Source organism: Hylobates moloch, unplaced genomic scaffold, assembly GCF_009828535.3.
Source record: "Hylobates moloch isolate HMO894 unplaced genomic scaffold, HMol_V3 SCAFFOLD_3, whole genome shotgun sequence".
NCBI classification, from domain to species: domain Eukaryota; kingdom Metazoa; phylum Chordata; class Mammalia; order Primates; family Hylobatidae; genus Hylobates; species Hylobates moloch.
Genome location: NW_026652278.1, coordinates 73,330,234 through 73,347,722, shown reverse-complemented (window position 1 = coordinate 73,347,722; position 17,489 = coordinate 73,330,234).

The following is a 17,489-nucleotide window of genomic DNA, read 5'->3' as shown; positions in this document are numbered from 1 at the left end:
ATTTCTTTGTCCAGAGAACTTGTTTAGAGCACATTTTCAGTGCTCACAGCCCTAGCAGTGGTCAGATGCCTAAAGCTTGCTATGGAATGTGAGCAGTGAGATGCCACTTCCTGTCCAAGGCAATGATGAGCAGGTGGTCCTTTTCCATGTTTTCCCCTTTCTGTGGAGCTAGAGGTCAAGGCATCTGAGATGCAGGACTGCCAGGTGGGAGTAGCCTGGGTCCCCAAGTCACCACTTGTGGAAGGACCATGCACAACCACTGCCAGGCCCTCCTCACACAATGACAGGAGCCAGGTGCAGCTCTGTTTGGTTACACTGCTGAGATTTGGGGGTTTCTCGATGGCATTGTCTACCCTCTCCTTAGGGCCCAGGCCTCATCCCTGTCTGTTATTTTTTAACTCATAAATTCTTAAAGAAGATACAGACCCTAGAGACGTGGGCTTCAGAGGTGCTCGTCACTTGCTGTCGGGCCTTGCCCTCACCTCTCCTGGGCTTGCTCAGCCACAGTGGCCTCCAATGGGCAGAGCCAAGGGTGCTTCTCGGCTTGCGGTCCCTCTGGTTCTTCCTGAGTTTTAGGACTCCATAGCCTTGGTTTCTTGAACTCTGTCCTCTTCTAATCCTCTTCTCCTTCCTCTGGATCACGTTCTCTCATAGCCTTACCCATTGAAGGGCATGGACTTAGGGTCAGGCATCCCTGATCTCTCCTGAACAAATCGTACAATCCTTTAACTGAGCCTCAGGCTGTCCATATCCTCAGGGCACCAAGAGCTGGGGCTCAGGGCTGTTGCCAAGGGTAAGGAGATCATTCTCATACTGAGCCCAGCACAGGGCTCAGCAAATGTCTGCTTTCTTCCCCTCTTCTATTCTCTGGATTATTTTCCTGCCTCATGCATCTCGGCCACAAATATAAACTGTATTTGTTCTCTTCTCTCTCTGTCTCTTCTTCTTTGGGGATTTGTAACTACTTCCACAGTTTCATTCAGTTCTGTGCGGGTAACTACTAGCATCTTGCCCTAGCTTTAGAGCTGTATCTGAAACTGCATCACATATGCATCATTAATTGATCAATTCACTCTACACTTATTTATTGAGAACCTACTTTTGACAAGAGCTTATGTTTGGCACTAGAGACAAAACAGTAAACAAATGTGGACGTGTTCTTTTCCTGTGAGGTTATTCATCTAATGATGAAGCCAGATATTAATAAAATAATCTTGCAAATGCATATAAACTTGAGATTTTCACAAGTGTTTTAAAGGAAAGACATAGGATTCTTTGAGATCTAATCATGGGTTCTTTGACTTAGCAAGGGTATTTCTTATGGAAGGTGGAGGTGAAGCTTAGTTCTGATGGAGAACGAGGAGTGAATTAGGGAAAGAGGGAGGGCCAGCATTCCTGAGAGAGGTACCAGTATGGCCAAGCAGCTTATATGAGCAGTGAGTGTGACAGGAAGAAGGTGGCAGGTAGAGGAGGAGTAGGGGAGGAACAGAAGGGGGCAAGCTGCGTGTGATCAGGGTGGAGAGGGAGTATGGAAAAGTCTGCTCTTTGCCCCTCAACATCTAGCCTCCTTTTAATTTCTTTTTTCTTTTTCTTTTTTTTGAGACAGAGTCTCACTCTGTCACCCAGGCTGCAGTGCAGTGGCATGAGATCTTGGCTCACTGTAACCTCTGCCTCCCAGGTTCAAGTAATTCTCATGCCTTAGCCTCCCCAGTACCTGGGATTACAGGCATGTGCCACCGTGCCTGAGTAACTTTTGTATTTTTAGTAGCAACTGGGTTTTTCCATGTTGGCCAGGCTGGTCTAGAACTCCTGACATCAGGTGATCCACCCGCCTCACCCGCCCAAAGTGCTAGGATTATGTGTGTGAGCCACCGTGCCGGGCCCACCTTTTAATTTCTTACTAGAGAAACTTTTATTTTTACTGGGCCCAAGGCTGCCTGAATAGAAACTGTATTTCCTAGCCTCCCTTGCAGCTAGACAAGGGCATGCAACTAAGTTTGGCCAACAGGATGTGAGTGCTGTGTTCAACTTTTGGGAAATGTTCTTAAGGGGAAGGGCACAGGCTTCTCTGTCCATTTGTCCTTCCTACCAGGTGGAACTCCAACAGCTTTTCTAAACTGGAGCTGCCATTTTGAACCACAGGCAGGATCCTGGGTGAGGGGGCGCAGAATGACAGAAAGGAAGCAGTCAGGGTCTCTGATGACCATGGACCTGCATGTTCTGCCCCCAGCCATTGATCTCTTTGTGTTCAAGAGAGAGAAACATACTTCTCTCATATTTAAGTTACAGTAGCTTGGGGGCTTCTGCCACTCACCGATGATTATAACTAATACAGAGAGAGAGCAGCCACACAGTTCAGGGCTTTGTGGCCATGTGAAGGCATTTTGTCCTGATCCTAAAGGTGGAGGCCCATAACTGAAGGGGTGGGAAGCCATGCTGGGGTGCTACCTCAGGCTCCAAAGCAAATTTGTTGCTTTCTGTACTCATCTGCTCAATTCTTTCAGCAGGCATTTACTGAGTCTCTACTACGTGTTTGGCTCTTACCTAGGTCCTGGGGAATCAAAAATTAATATGACAGATTTCATCTTTGAGACAGAGGCAGTCTAATGAGTTATAGACATGTAAGTAATGATGACAGTTCAATCAACACTTACTGAGTACCACGGTGACATTCCACGATGGTGTTGGCATAGAAAACAGGGCAGAGCACTGATCAGTCAGAATGGGCACTGCTAGAAACAACAGGACGGCCACCCTGCTCTGTCCCAGCTGAGTTTCTGTCCAGCCAAGCACCTGATGTGCATCGGACACAGCGTCAGACTCTGTGAAATGCAGCGACCAAGGAGATAATGCCTGCTCTCGTGGAGTTTATGAGTCTTACTCTCCAGGAAAGAAAAAAAGCCATGAAAATGATAGAAGTGCAATCCTAGGGTCCCAAGATAGGTGTGGAATGGTGAGGTGAGGGGTGGAGTGGTTGGTTCTATCTGAAGGCTCAAGAAAAACTACTTAGAGGAGGCACCTGTTCAGCTAAAGTGGTAAGAATGAACAGTAGTTAGAAGGGGGTAAGGTTTGGGGCCCTCAGGGGTATGAACAACGTGCCCCTGGAGTGCTGAGGATGAAGTAACTCATTTGTTCTGGCGGCGTATGTGTGTATGTTTTCGTGTGTATGCTTGTGTATGTGTTTACAGTGGAGTGTCACTTAATGACGGGGATATATTCTGAGAAATTTGTCATTAGGCTATTTCATCACTGTATGAACACCACAGACTGTGCTTACACAGACCTAGATGGTACAGCCTACTCCACACCTAGGCTATAAGGTAGAGCCCATTGCTCCTTGGCTACCTACCTATACAGGATGTTACTGCACTGGCTACTGTAGGCAATTGTAACACAATGGCAAGTATTTGTGTATCTAAACAGAAAAGATACAGTTACAATATGACATTATAATCTTATGGGATTACTGTCATATATGCCATTTGTCATTGATCAAAACGTCATATGCAGTGAATAACTGTATGTACGTGAGTGTAAGATGTGTGATAATGTGTGTGTATGTGTGTCATGCATGTGTATGTGTGTGCACACACCCCCACACTGCATATGTTCAGGGAGGTGACGGGGATTAAGGGAAGGCATTACAGAGGAGGTCACCACTAAGCAGAGTTTTGAAAGAAAAATAGGAGTTCCTCAGTGGACAAAGAAGAGCAGTTTTAACTGAGTAGGACCTGCTTTTTGAGAGGCCACAGGGTCTGAGAGGGGTGTGGAAAGATGTGCAGGGAGTTTAAGGCAGTGAGTCAGAGGGCTGAGACTGTCTCGCACTGTCGCCCAGGATGGAGTGCAGTGGCACGATCTCGGCTCACTGCAACCTCCGCCTCCCGGGTTCAAGTGATTCTCCTGCCTCAGCCTCCCAAGTAGCTTGGATTACAAGTGCTTGCCACCACGCCCAGCTAACTTTTTGTATTTTTAGTAGAGATGAGGTTTCACTATGTTGTTCAGGCTGGTCTCAAACTCCGAAGCCAGGAAAAATTTTAAACAGAGGAGAAACATGGTCAACTCTGTTTTTTTTTTTTTTTTTTTTTTTTTTTTTTGAGACGGAGTCTCGGTCTGTTGCCCAGGCTGGAGTGCAGCGGTGCAATCTCAGCTCACTGCAGGGATATCTCTGCCTCCCAGGTTCACGCCATTCTCCTGCCTCAGCCTCCCAAGTAGCTGGGACTACAGGCACGCACCACTGTGCCCAGCTAATGTTTGTATTTTTAGTAGAGACTCTGTTTTTTTTTTTTTTTTTTTTAATTAAAGAAAAGGTAATTAAGCTATGTGTGGTGGCACATGCTTATAGTCCCAGCTACTTGGGAGGCTGAGGCAGGAGGGTCCCTTGAGCCTAGGACTTCATATCTAACCTGGACAACATAACAAGACCCCATCTTCAAAAAACAAAAATTAATTGGGACAAACTCCCAAAGTGTCCCCCTATGGAAACTGAGTAAAAAATAATAGTGTACTATTCAGTGGAACTTCAAACGGCCATTAAAAACAAGGAGGTGGATCTATCTGTGTTCATATAGAATCATTTCTTTTAAAAATATTTTATTTTATTTTAAGTTCTGGGATACATGTGCAAGACGTGCAGGTTTGTTACACAGGTAAACGTGTGCCATGGTGGTTTGCTGCACCTATTAACCCATCGCCTAGATGTTAAGCCCTACAGGCATTAGCTATTTATCCTGATACTCTTCCTGCCCCCACACCCTCACCCTCTCACGCTGACTGGCCTCAGTGTGTGTTGTTCCCCTCCCTGTGTCCATGTGTTCATATAGAATCATTTATAAGATAAATCATGGAGTTGAAAATAATTAAGGTGCTGTGTAGTGTTTGTAGTATGGTCCAATTTGTTTGAAAGATGTGTGTGAATATGCATGCATAAAGCCATCTATCTATCTGTCTATCTATCTATCTATCTATCTATCTATCTATCTATCTATCTATCTACTATCTATCTATCTATCTATCTATCTATCTATCTATCTATCTATCTACCTATCTATCTATCATCTATCTATCATCTATCTACCTGTGCTTGTATGTACCTAATGTTGTTTTCTATAGAAATTAAGAACACATTTCAATTAAGAACACATTAAAATAGCAACAAGATCTCACATTTCACCAAATATTTTAAATAAAGATAGTTTCCTATATTGGCCAGGGTTCTGGGAAGCAATTTCTACAGAAATTGTTATTTCTATACAGGCACACAAAAAATTATTAACAGTGTTTGCTTCTATGGAGGGGAATTAGGAGTACATGTTCTGGAGGAGACTTACTTTTCATTGGGAACCTTTTATATGAATTGAATCTTTTTAAACATGTGCATGCATTATTTTTCCAATAAATTAAATAAATATGTATTAAAAATTTTATTCTGCCTGAAATGTGAGTGATGGATTGAAGTGAGAAGAGACTAAGGGTAGCACGAACCCTTCCTTGCCTCCATTTCCTTGATTAATGGTGTCACATCCATCCAGGTTTCAGTCTCAAACCTTGAAGTCATCTTCAACTCCCCCTATGTCTAATCAGTTATCAAGTCCTGCCTGTTGTACCTCAGAAACCCCTCTCCTCTAAGCCCTAGAATAGACAGAGAGATCGATGGGACAGAGCTGCAAGCCCAGAGACAAACTGGAGTATGTATAAATATTTAGTATGTGATAATGGTGACATTTCAAGTCCTTGTGGAAAGGATGGATTATTCAATAAATGATGTTGGAAAAAAATTAACTCCAATCCTTAGCTCAGTCATAAGCTAAAATAAATTCCTGGTGAACTTAAGATGTATATAAAAATAAAGTCACAAAGGCACTAGAAGAAAATGTAGGTCAGTCTCCTACATAAAATATGGGACTGGGAAGGGTCTTTTTAAGGAAGATGTTGAGAGAAGATATTATAAAGACAAATTTGATAGGTCAGACTACACACAGTTATTTTTGTTACACAATACAGGCATAAAACGCAAATGTAAGACTGGAAAAAATATTTCCAAAAATGTGGCATACAGAATGTTAATAAACTTAATTTGTAAAGAAAGCTTACAAAACAATAAAAAAGATAAACACTCCTAATAGACAAATGGAAATAAGTAATTAACAGAAAAGAAAAACAAATGGTAAGTAAACATATGAAAAAATGTTCGATGTTGCTATTTTACAATTAAGAACACATTAAAATAGCAACAAGATCTAGCATTTCACCAAATATTTTAAATAAAAGACAGTTTCCTATACTGGTCAGGATTCTGGGAAGCAGTGTCATATATCACAGGAGGGAGTGTAAAGTAGGTCAGACTCCATGGGGTACTCCACCAGCATATATCAAAGTCCTCAGAAATTTACATATCATCGACTCCCTAATTTCACATGTAAGACTTTATCTTGAGAAAATTATTAAGAACATCACAGTGATCACCACAGTATTGTAGATAACTTCAAATGTTTGGAAAACAAAACCCTAAAATTTCTTGGAATGAACAATTGATTAAATAAACGGAGGTATATCCAAACAATGTGCTATTATGTGGCCAGTAGAAGTATCTTGGTTGAAAATTACATTCGTACATTGAATTTAGAAGACGATGCATACAATGCAACTCTGTTTTATTTGTACAAACGTCCACTCACAGATGTAAAGGTACAGAAAAAGTGTAACACTTTCAACAGGAGCCGTTTCTGGATGGGAAAATTATAAATGATTCTTATTTTCTTAAAAATCACTCTATATTTCTAAAAAAAGCCTAATAAATATCAATTACTAGAAAAATAATTAAAAATGTAAAATTCACCTGCCCTTTGTCCCAGAAGTTATAGAAATTCATTATAAAGAAATAATTAGAGATGACAGAATGGATGATGGTTCAAAGTTTTTCATCCCAGCATTCCAAGGAATGATGAAAACTGGAAATAACTTTAACATCTAAAACCAGAGAATATTTAGGTAAATGATGGTCGGATACAATGGAATGCTATGAAGTCATAAAACTTGAGTTATAGACTAATATTTATTAAAGTGAAAAAATTATTCACAAGAATAAGTGAAGGCAAAGCAGGCTATAAAACCATGTGTAAAATGACATACCCTTGTTTGAAAGAAACAGAAAATATTAGAAAATTCTACACTAAAATAGTGTAGTTACTCTGGGTGGACAGGCAAGCTCTTTTGTTTGACATTCTTATGCATTTCTAAGTGTTCTGTATTCCACATGTATTCCACATTTTAGTTTTTTTAAAATTTGGGGAACTATTAAAACACCATAAAAAATTAAAAGTCAAATAACATGACTAGGAAAATATTACCCCATATGTGATATTCAAAGTGTTTTAATATATTTAATCCACAAAAGGCTCTTGTAAGTCAAGAAGAAAAATATGAACATCTCAATAAAAAGATTTGTGTGGAATATATAAAGACCATTAAGAAAAGAAATATAATCATTCAGTTAGCATATGAAAAAAGTTGAATATTGCTAGTAGTACTCAAAGAGAGAGGACAATTTTTGCTCTTCAAATTGGAATCCATTTATCAAACACTGATAATACCCAGTGTTGCTGTTTCTGGGAGTAGGGGCTTGGGATGGAGAAGGAGATACCCCACTTCATGCAGTAATGCTGGGAGTATAAACTGTTCAGCTTTTCTAGAGAGCATTTTGGCAAATAGACTAAAAATCTTAAAAACATTAATTCTTTGTGACACAGGAGTCCAGTTTCTAGGAATACATCCTGAAGAAACAACCATGGATGTACAAAAATTTTATGGACAAGAATGCTCTTTGCACCCCTACTTATTATAATAACAAAAATTTGGAAACAGTCCAAATAGTCAACAATGAAGGTTTGGCTTGGTTGGCAATCACAGTACAAGTCCACAATATGATAAGCAGAGTTCCAGAATCCACAATGCAATTACAGCTAACAGATCTGCATTAGGTTTGCTGCAAGTTCACTGGTGGCAAAAATCTGACGCTGAACTGAAGGGAGGCTTTTTAATAGTCATCATTTATCTCAGTTAGTGAGAATATTCAAATATTTTCTTGTCCAAATACTGTATTTGATTCTAGGCTACTGTTGAGGTCCCAATGCAGGTGCTTCCTAATATATCTTTCTTTTTAAACAGATTTTTACCTTTTCAAAATCTAAATAATTCTAAATTCTGAAATATCTGGCCCCAAATCTTTCAGATAATATTCAAATAATGAAATCCCATGATATCACTTAAATTCATGTTCTCAGGGAGCTTTGTTGGATATTTTGGTCACTTACATTTTTTTTCCCTGTTTTTTTTTTTTTTTTTTTTTTTTTTTTCTGTTTGAGATGGAGTCTCGCTCTGTTGCCAAGGCTGGAGTGTAGTGGCGCGATCTTGGCTCACTGCAACCTCCGCCTCCCGGCTTCAAGCGATTCTCCTGCCTCAGCCTCCTGAGTAGCTGGGATTACAGGCACCCGTGACCATGTCCAGCTAATTTTTGTATTTTTAGTAGAGATGGGATTTCACTATGTTGACCAGGCTGGTCTTGAACTCCTGACCTAGTGATCCACCTGCCTCAGCCTCCCAAAGTGCTGGGATTATAAGCGTGAGCCACCGTGACTGGCCTTTTCCCTATTGTTAAAAGCAAAAACCAGTAGGATATAAAACAATGCAGACTATAATAATATTTCTTAAGTATGTACCTGCCGATCCTTTTAATAGACTAAATAGACTTGAAGGAATATATCAAAGTATTAACAATGGTTATCGCCATGTGATGAAATGATGAGCTATTTTAATTTTCTTCCATACATTTTTATGTTATCTGAATTATCTATAGTAAACTTATATTATCTTGAACAATAAATGTATTTTAAAAACCCAAACTAACTCTAGGCAGTAGAAACTGAAGTACAAAGTCCTTAGAAAAATACGTCAGAGATCCATAGCCAGGGTTCAAACTCAATTCTTCTGACTGGACTCCTGCGTTCTTTCCCCCTTGAATGTGCTGCATCTAAACCAGTGCTCTTGAAAGAATATCCAGCAGAATCTTCATAAACGCTATGTGCAAAGATGTTTCTGTGGACACGTGCATACTGAAAACTATAAAGTCCAGGACTTTAGGCAGGACTTCTCAGGGCCTTTTACACTCTAAGATGCAGCATGATTCCACAGAAGAGCTATCCTATGCTGAGTTCCAAGATAGTTGGCCACACGTCTTTTCTATTTTATTTTATTTGTATTTTAGTTCTGCTTATCTTTGTGAAAAATCTTCTAGGACATCTTGAGAATGTGTTTCACAGAAAACACTTTAGAAATGCTAATCTCATGGAAAATTTTATTCTTAAACTGAGGAAAAATATACAAGAACCATCTCTAGAGTGGTGACAATTTCCTGTGGGAATGCTGACCCTTCACAGTTTATTAGCTGTTCCCTTTTAAAAGTGACTTCCATATTAAACACGTGAAAGGCCATGGTCCTGGGATGGAGCTTTGGTGTCCTTTAGGGAGGCCATTTTGACCTGCTGTGATACTGCAGAGGATCGTGGCCCATAGCTCTGGCACTGATGGAAAGTCCATGGAGGCAGAAAATCTAAGCTCCGGATAGAATTCTCTGCATTGCTTGTTAGGTGTTCAGGAACTCCACAACTTCTCACATCCGTGAAGAGACTTGGGAGACACTCAGCAGACAGGGAGCCTAGTGGAACAAATCATGGCCTGAGAGCTAGCAGCAAAACTGGAAAAGGACTTATTTATGCAAACATTCTGTGTAACCTTTGCCAGCTCACACCTTCTCTCTGTGTCTCAATTACTTCACATGCAAAATGAAGGGGTTGATTAAGGCAGAACAGCAACCTTGTTTCATCTTACTTGCCAACTCTAATCAATGGGTAGGGGTTTCCTGGAGTGCCTTGAGGCTGCATCCCTGCTTAATAGGAAGGGCTGCTGTGATTGATTACTAATGTCTGCCCTGGTCACGGTAGGAAGAGTGCACTGATGCTGCCCCTCTTCTGTCATCTCAGAGTTGAGAGACATCTAAACACTCTTGAAGACCTGGGGTGCTCTACAGTGGACACAAGGGAGTCAGCCACACATCTAGTTCTTATTTCATAAACTCTGGAGATCTTTTGTCTCACTCCTTCTCTCTCTCTCTTTTTTTTTTTTTGGTTCCCTTCCATCTGTGGAGATTCTAAACTCTTGGCTTTTGGTCTCTGTAATGGCAAAATGATGGTTTTCCATGGCAATCTTTTTATACTCCCTTTCTTTCACCATCTTGCCAGGGATGAAACTGTTTTTACGAAAAGGGAAAAAATACATATGTAAAAATCACACGTCCTCACCATGTGCAAAAATCATGTGTTTGGCAGCAAGAACATCTTTCTGAGGCCAAATGGCATTTTTTTCTTCTCTTGCAAAACGAGCAAAAAAAAAAAAAAAGAAAAGAAAAATCTTACTTTCCCAACACTGGTACTGAATTATTGGCCGTTGTCAGTTGCTGCCACTAAGGGGCTTCTCGTCCTGGAAACTTGTGATGCTGGGAGACCAACAAGTCCTGGGGGAATCTGGCTGCAGCTGTCTTTCCTGCTTCTCCTGCTTTGCACGGGGACTGGAACACACAGCACCGTGGTTGGCAGAGCCACTGTCATGGGTATTAGAGGGAGCTTGATATGGAAGACAGATAGACCAGGGTGTCTATAACAGCTTCATCTCTTACCAGCTTTGTGACCTGGGCAGAATCCATTACTTCTCTGAGCCTCAGGCTGCTCATAATAAAATGCACCATAGTTCCTGAATCCCTGGCTTCAGCCAATCTCGATGTTCAAGTTTACCCCAGAGAACAAATCTGGCAAAAGTCCACACATTCAGGAAGTCGATATTTTACTAGAAAAGGGCAAGTTGGTGGCAGGGGTAGGAAAGAATGGTAGGGAAAAATGGATAATAAAGTAGTTTGAATTCAAGTTAATATTAGAAAATGCTAAATACCATGAAGGGAACTTCATCTGAGTAGGGGAATATGAAACATAGGGTTGGGGTGTCATCTCAGGTAAGATGTCCAGGGAAGGATCCACCAAGAAGGTGTTATTTGGGCAGACCAGGAGAAAGTGACAGAGCATGTGACATGTCTACCAGGGGATTGGGGATCCAGGCAGAGAGAACAGCAAGTGCAACGTCCTCAGGTGGAAATATGCCAGATGTGTCAGAACAGTAAGGAAGCCCCTGGTCTGGGATGGAGTGAGTGAGGCAGAGAGGAGTGGGAGAGGAGAAGAGACAGATGTGAGATGCTGGGGGCAGGGCAGGCTGGGGCAGGCCAGGTAGGGCCTGCTTAGGACCTTGTCTTTTGTGCTGAGTGAGACAGTGAGTCAAAAGAGCATGTTACCTTAAAGAGAGATGTGATCTCATTTACATTTTAACAGGAACTCATGACCCCTGTGTTGGGAAAAGACAGGAGGTGAGAGACAAGAGTGGGAGCAAGAACATCCTTCAAGGGGCTGTTGCTGTGCCCAGTGAGATGGTGTTGGCTTGCACCAGGAGGGAGCCCTGGAGGCAGTGGGAAGTAGAGGGGAATCTGGGAACATTCTGAAAGCCCAGCTGACCAGGTTGTTGTGGGAAATTGTGAGAAAACCTCCAGCCGAGTGCCTGGAATGCAGTAGGTGCTCAGTTAAGGTTAGGTCATTATTACCAGTCACTTGGCCAGTTGTGCATGCCTTCAGGGAGAAGGAAGAGCATAGGGCTGGGGGCTCACCTGAGGGCACCTTCATTCATTGAGGCATTTCATCAGCATTTTAGTCCATTTGTGCTACTCTAACAAAATACCTGAGACCGGGTAATTAATAAACAGCAGACATTTTTTCTCATGGTTCTGGAGACTGGGAAGTCCAAGACCAAGGTGCTCATAGATGCGACATCCAGTGAGGGCTGCTCTCTGCTTCAAAGATGGCATCTATTGCTGCATTCTCACATGTGGAAGGGGGAACAGCTCCCTCACATCTCTTTCTAAAGGCACCAGTTCCCTTCATGAGGACTGTCAAGACTTCATCACCTCCCAAAGGCCCCACCTCTTAATACCATCACAATGGCAATTAAGTTTCCACATCTGAATATTGGGGGATACATTCAGACCACAACAACCAGCACATTGTGCCCTTGCTATGCACCATGGCATTGGAAAGATGGCAGATGACGCAGCAGAACAGGAGACCCCCTGAACAAGAGGGGAATTGGAAAGAGGGGTAAAGGGGAAACAGCCACCAAGGAGAATTTGCTCCCCTATGTGAAATAAATAATGAGACTTGACAAGGATCACCATGGAGGAATCTAGTTGGTACAGATAATTCTGGAGTTGGCATTTCAGTTGCTTTAGAAAGAGCACTTTTGAGTTGGAACTAAGGGTGAAACTTGGTTCTTGAGAAATAGTTTGCAGAAGGCAAACTCCTGACTATGTCCCAGGAATGGAGGTAGGCTGTGCATGTGGCTGTGGCAGCAAGTGACCAGGCACCACCTCCCACTCCCCTCATGCCCTAGCTGTCCACAGGGCTCCCGCGTGGTAACCAATGGTGTGCCCTCCACGGCTGAGCTCAGCTGGTGCTGGAGGCATTTCGGAGGGGGAGCAGTGGAGTGGAGGACTTGAGGAGGCTGTGGCCCAGGATTAGCAGGTCTGCAAGCGACAGAGGGGCTTAAAGATGTGGGTGTACTCATCCTGAAGGTGATGCAGCAAACCCTTGAGAGGGATGGGCTGGGTGGGCAGGGAGGGCTGAGCTGGAGCAGCATTCCCTGTGGTGAGCAGGGTGATTTGGATTACACTGGAAACCATTTCACACAAGATAACAGATAGTCATTTCAGTGTTTTAGAAAAAGACTAGCTTTTCTTGCATTTATGTAAGCTTGAAAATAAGTTGACTAAATGAAAATTAATCAGTGGATAACAGTAAAAGGCCAGCGCTAGCCGAGGGGGCTGTGAAGCATGATTGAGGTGTGCACCTCCTCCTGTCCAGTGGGTGGGCACGATGGAAAGTTACTTGCCACTGGATTCAGGAGAAACCCCCAGGGTTGGGAAGGCCTTGGATGGAGTCTGTTGTCACAGCTGAAAGCTCCCTGGATGTGGGGGAACCCCACATGTCAAAGGGCATTTTCTCTCCTTTCCAGATGCTTCCATTTCATTGTAAAAACAGAGACAAAGGGAACAGGAGAGAAAGTCCTGGGACACCTTCTGTTGACACAAGAACCCAAAAGGTCACCCTGGAGCCTGTTCACTTTTGACTTGTTCTGAAAGCTTCCTTTCTCTTCTAGCCTGGGAAGGGATGGCTGGAAGGAAAAGGCTTTGCTCACCTCCCACCCTGGCCCCATCCCCATTCCCATCTCCACAGGCTCCACAGGATGGGTTCCTGTCCATAAAATGTTTGAACTCAGACCATCAGAAGGCAGAGTTAGACAGTGACACAATCCCCACTGGCAGCATCCAGCAGAGGAGGGGTGGAGCCTCAGGAGCAAAATAGTTCTGGGCTGCTTTTCCACCTGGCCGTTCCTGCTTGTGACCCTGATCTTCAGAGCGGTCAGGAACTCCCGAGACCTGGAACCTCAGGCCTGTGTCTGTTGCAGAGGCCATGGGTAGAGGAGGGCATGCCCTCCTGAGGGCCATCACAGTGGCCACTGGAATGAGCCTGTGGTGTCCCAGTCATCTCCAGGGGTCCCAGCCAATGTGAACCTGGTTCCCAGGAGTGCAGCAGCACAGTGCTTCTCGCCCTGGGCCTCATGGGGGCCTGTGCTCCATCATCGGGAAGGGCAGTAATGATGAGTTATTGATACATCTATTGATCACCAACTGCAAGGCAGGCGTTTGCCCACGTATTGGATAAGAGCACAGGCAGCCACTGGGAGGTCTGGGTTGGAGCCCTGCTCCACTAGCAGCTGGCTGTGTGAGCACAATGAGCTCCTTACTGTTATAGTGCCTCAGTTTCCTCATCTATGCAGGGGTCCTGCCAGCACCTGGCTCACAGGGCTGCTAGGAGGATCAGAAGACCTCTGCATGCACAGGGTTTGGAATAATGCCTTGCACATGGTCAGATCTCAAAAAGGGAGAGCTATTATTACTGTTGTAGTTGTTCTTGGTCCTAATTCCTATAACAACTCTAAAGATACTTGTTATCCTCACCATGGAACAGGAATGCATAATGCCTCGCTGCCTGCATGTGGCTGGCAGGGCCAGCTTTGGGCCCTATGCCCATCTGACTCCAAAGCTAGGGCTTTGCCCACAGCCTCACACACCTCCCGATGACCTTGCAGGGCTCTCACAGGCTGCTGGCTGACACTAACACCATGCAGCAGTGCAGGCCCAAGCAGCAGCACCTAGGGACACTCAGGACAGGGCTTCCTGAGTTATTTCTGTCTTGGGGACCCTCCTTGGAGGACGAACCTTTGGTGGACCAATGCTGCGTAGCACTCTGGCACTTCCAGGATGGAGTGCTCAGATGCTCTGCATCTCAACAGTCTTCAGTCCCCTTCCCCAGACCTCGCCTGGGCTCCTATGAGGCACGGCGCCAGGCCCTTAAGATGCAGTGAGTAGGCTGCAGATGCTGCCTGGAGATGGGGACAACTGAATGAAGCAGGCCAAGCTGAGATTTTCATGCCCACAGATGTTGGGGGGTGGAGTGGTCCATCTCGGTGTGCTTGGACCACTTTCTCCCAGCTCCGGGAAGGGAACCAATGTCTATTTGGTGAATAAGGACACTGAGATCTGAGGGTGTCAGTGACTTACCCATGCTGGCCCAGCCTCTGGGTGTCAAAGCCAGGTCTTGATCCTTGTGGCAAATCTCCCAGCTCCATTCTGTGCCCCCTGGGACACGCCTCCCAGCTGGTCTCTAAGTGTTGTAACAAAATTTCAGAACCCTGGGGTGGGGTATGTCTGAGGGAGGAAGAGGGATTTGGACCGGAGGGATCTGGTTTCTCCAGCGCTGAGAGACAGCCCAAAGCTGGTGGCCAGATAATTCCCAACCAAACCCTCAACTCTCTCCTTGAGCCTCTGAGCACACAGGGTGGATAATTTTTGGAAATATGTTCCCGTGTGCTGTCCTCAAGGGGCCTTGCCAAATCCTACTCATCCTTGGGACCTAAATAGAGTTCTCTCCTCTCTGAGCCCATCTGGTTGCCCAAGTACTGGGCTTCCTGACCCTGACACCCTCATCTGTCAGTGGGCCCAGCATGGGATGCAGATGAAGGCTCCACACTGTCCTTAGAGTATGGGGCACCCTTGCTAAAACATGAGCTGACAGGGCAGGGACTACCTGGGGAGGGAGAAGGAGAGGAAATACAAACTTCAGTCAGACTGACCTCACTGGAATCCTGGCTGTATCATTTTTAAAACCCATAAACTTCCTGTATAATTTTGAGCCTCAGTTTTCTCATCTGTAAAATGGGCATGGCAATGCCTGCCTCTCAGGGCTATAGTTGAGGAATGAAGAGGGTCAGGTATGAAAATCCGGCCCAATAATCTGGAGTAGTTAGTGCTCAGTACATCACAGCATCCTATGCCCTACAGCCCCTCCTCGCCACGCCAGGCAGGCTGCAGGCTGGACAGAGCCTGCTCCCAGCAAGGGCTGCTTGGTGGATGAGTCATCTCTTCTGTCCTCAAGACCTTGTGGTATGCCCAGTTGTCTGGGGGCATCTGTGCATGTGTCCCTGTAGCTGTGTGACCTCAGGCTGCTTGCTGTCCCTCTCTGGGACTCAGTGTCCTTTTTGAGCAAGGGATGGGTGCTCAATTAGGCTTCCCAGTTTAGACAGTCCATGGTCCCAGATGCAGGGTGAAAGCAGCTTGCTTGGGCAGGAGTGGAAGTCTCTAACCCTTTCTCAAGCCCTCCCTGGTCCAGGTGACAAGTAGGTGCCTAACACTCTGGCAACCAGATAGCCAAGGTCAGCGGGTCGGAAGTTAATCATTTCCTCTGAACACTGGCAAATGCATCCCCACTCGCACAGTCACCAGTTGCCTCCACAGGGACAATAAAATCACACAACCAAGGCAAGACCCAGGGGGCAATTTTTTTGGAACTGGTTTGACCCCAATTAGCCAGACAACCTTGGGTAGGTTCCTTCTCACCGTGGCCCCAGCTTGCTCATCTGTAAAATCAGAGTCGGGGACTCAGTGGGGAAAGTGCAGTGGAGCCGCTACAGGGGGTAGCATTCCTGGATGGATTTGCGGGCAGGAAATGTGGTCAGGGATGGGGCTGCCTTGCGCCCCACTCCTTCCCCTCCTGGCATAATCTTTTAACCCGTGTGCTTTGGCATGAGGGGTTTGCTCTGTCCGGAGTATCCTGCCCTCCAGCTCTGACCCTGGAAATCTGACTGACCCCGTCCTCTCACCCGGCCCCCATCTGTCCTCCTGGTGAGAGAAGCCTGCCACGCTCTCTTGGGCTCTTCAGGTCCCTCTGTCCTCTGATCCTGGATAACAGCGAAGGTCTACCCAGCACCCTACTCAGGTAGCCAGAGGGTGCAGAGCCAGACAGGACAGGGGTTCTCAACTTCCACCCAAACTGCATGATTCCTTAGGGCAGGAGCCACGTCTCCCCAGCACCAATCCTTCCACAGGGCCAGCTGTGGCCAAAGCAGGAGCACAGGATGCATGCTGCAGGGGTGCCATGCAGAGCGAGGTGTCCAGGCAAGCTATCCAAGACAAAAGGCGTTTATCCGGGGGGTTTGTAAGCGCATGGGAAACGGACTCCAGGAGAAACGGAACATCTGATTTCTAGGAGGATGCAATTAAATACCAGACTCCTCCTCATAAAAAGACACATCCTATCCAAAGAACAATCAAAGACGCCTCTTATGGAGAGCAAGGGTCTAGCCCTGGCACTGCCCTGGGCCCCCTGGGTAAGCTGCCTGCTTGTTCGGACTTCGCATGCCTCATTTTTCTCTGGTGTGGCATGAAAGGAGGTCAGCCATGTCCACCTCTCATCTTCAGCACCACAGGTCTCAGTGTCCTCTCCAGTGGCCACGATGCCTGCTCAGGGTGGAACGTGCTGGGCTTATTCTCTTGCCTGACTCTGCCTGTCCACCTTGGCATCCCCTAGCTTGCCGTGTGGATAGCCCAGGGGATCTCTGCTTTCCCACACAGCCTCTTGCACCAGCCCAGTGGCTCTGAAGTCCAGAAAATGTATCACGCTCATTCCCACTGGACTCCTTGTTAGCCTATCCCCAGGGTGAGCAGCAGAGGGGGAAAAAGTTAGATTTTATAAAGCAAGAGAAGCAAGCTTATGGGGAGAGTGCCTGCTGCATGTTTGCCTTCTCTGTCCTCATCCTGGGGCTGGGACGAGGGGAGGTGGATGGAGTGCTGGCTGTCACCAGGCAGGGCCTGGCCTGGTGTTGGTCCCAGGCTCTGCCTCTTTAAGAGAACCCTGGGGCCAAGATTTATTGGCTGCTGCAGTCCTGCTGCGTGTGTGGCTTTGGAATTTACAGGCCTGGGGAAGGCTGAGGTCTTCCTTCCCAGACTA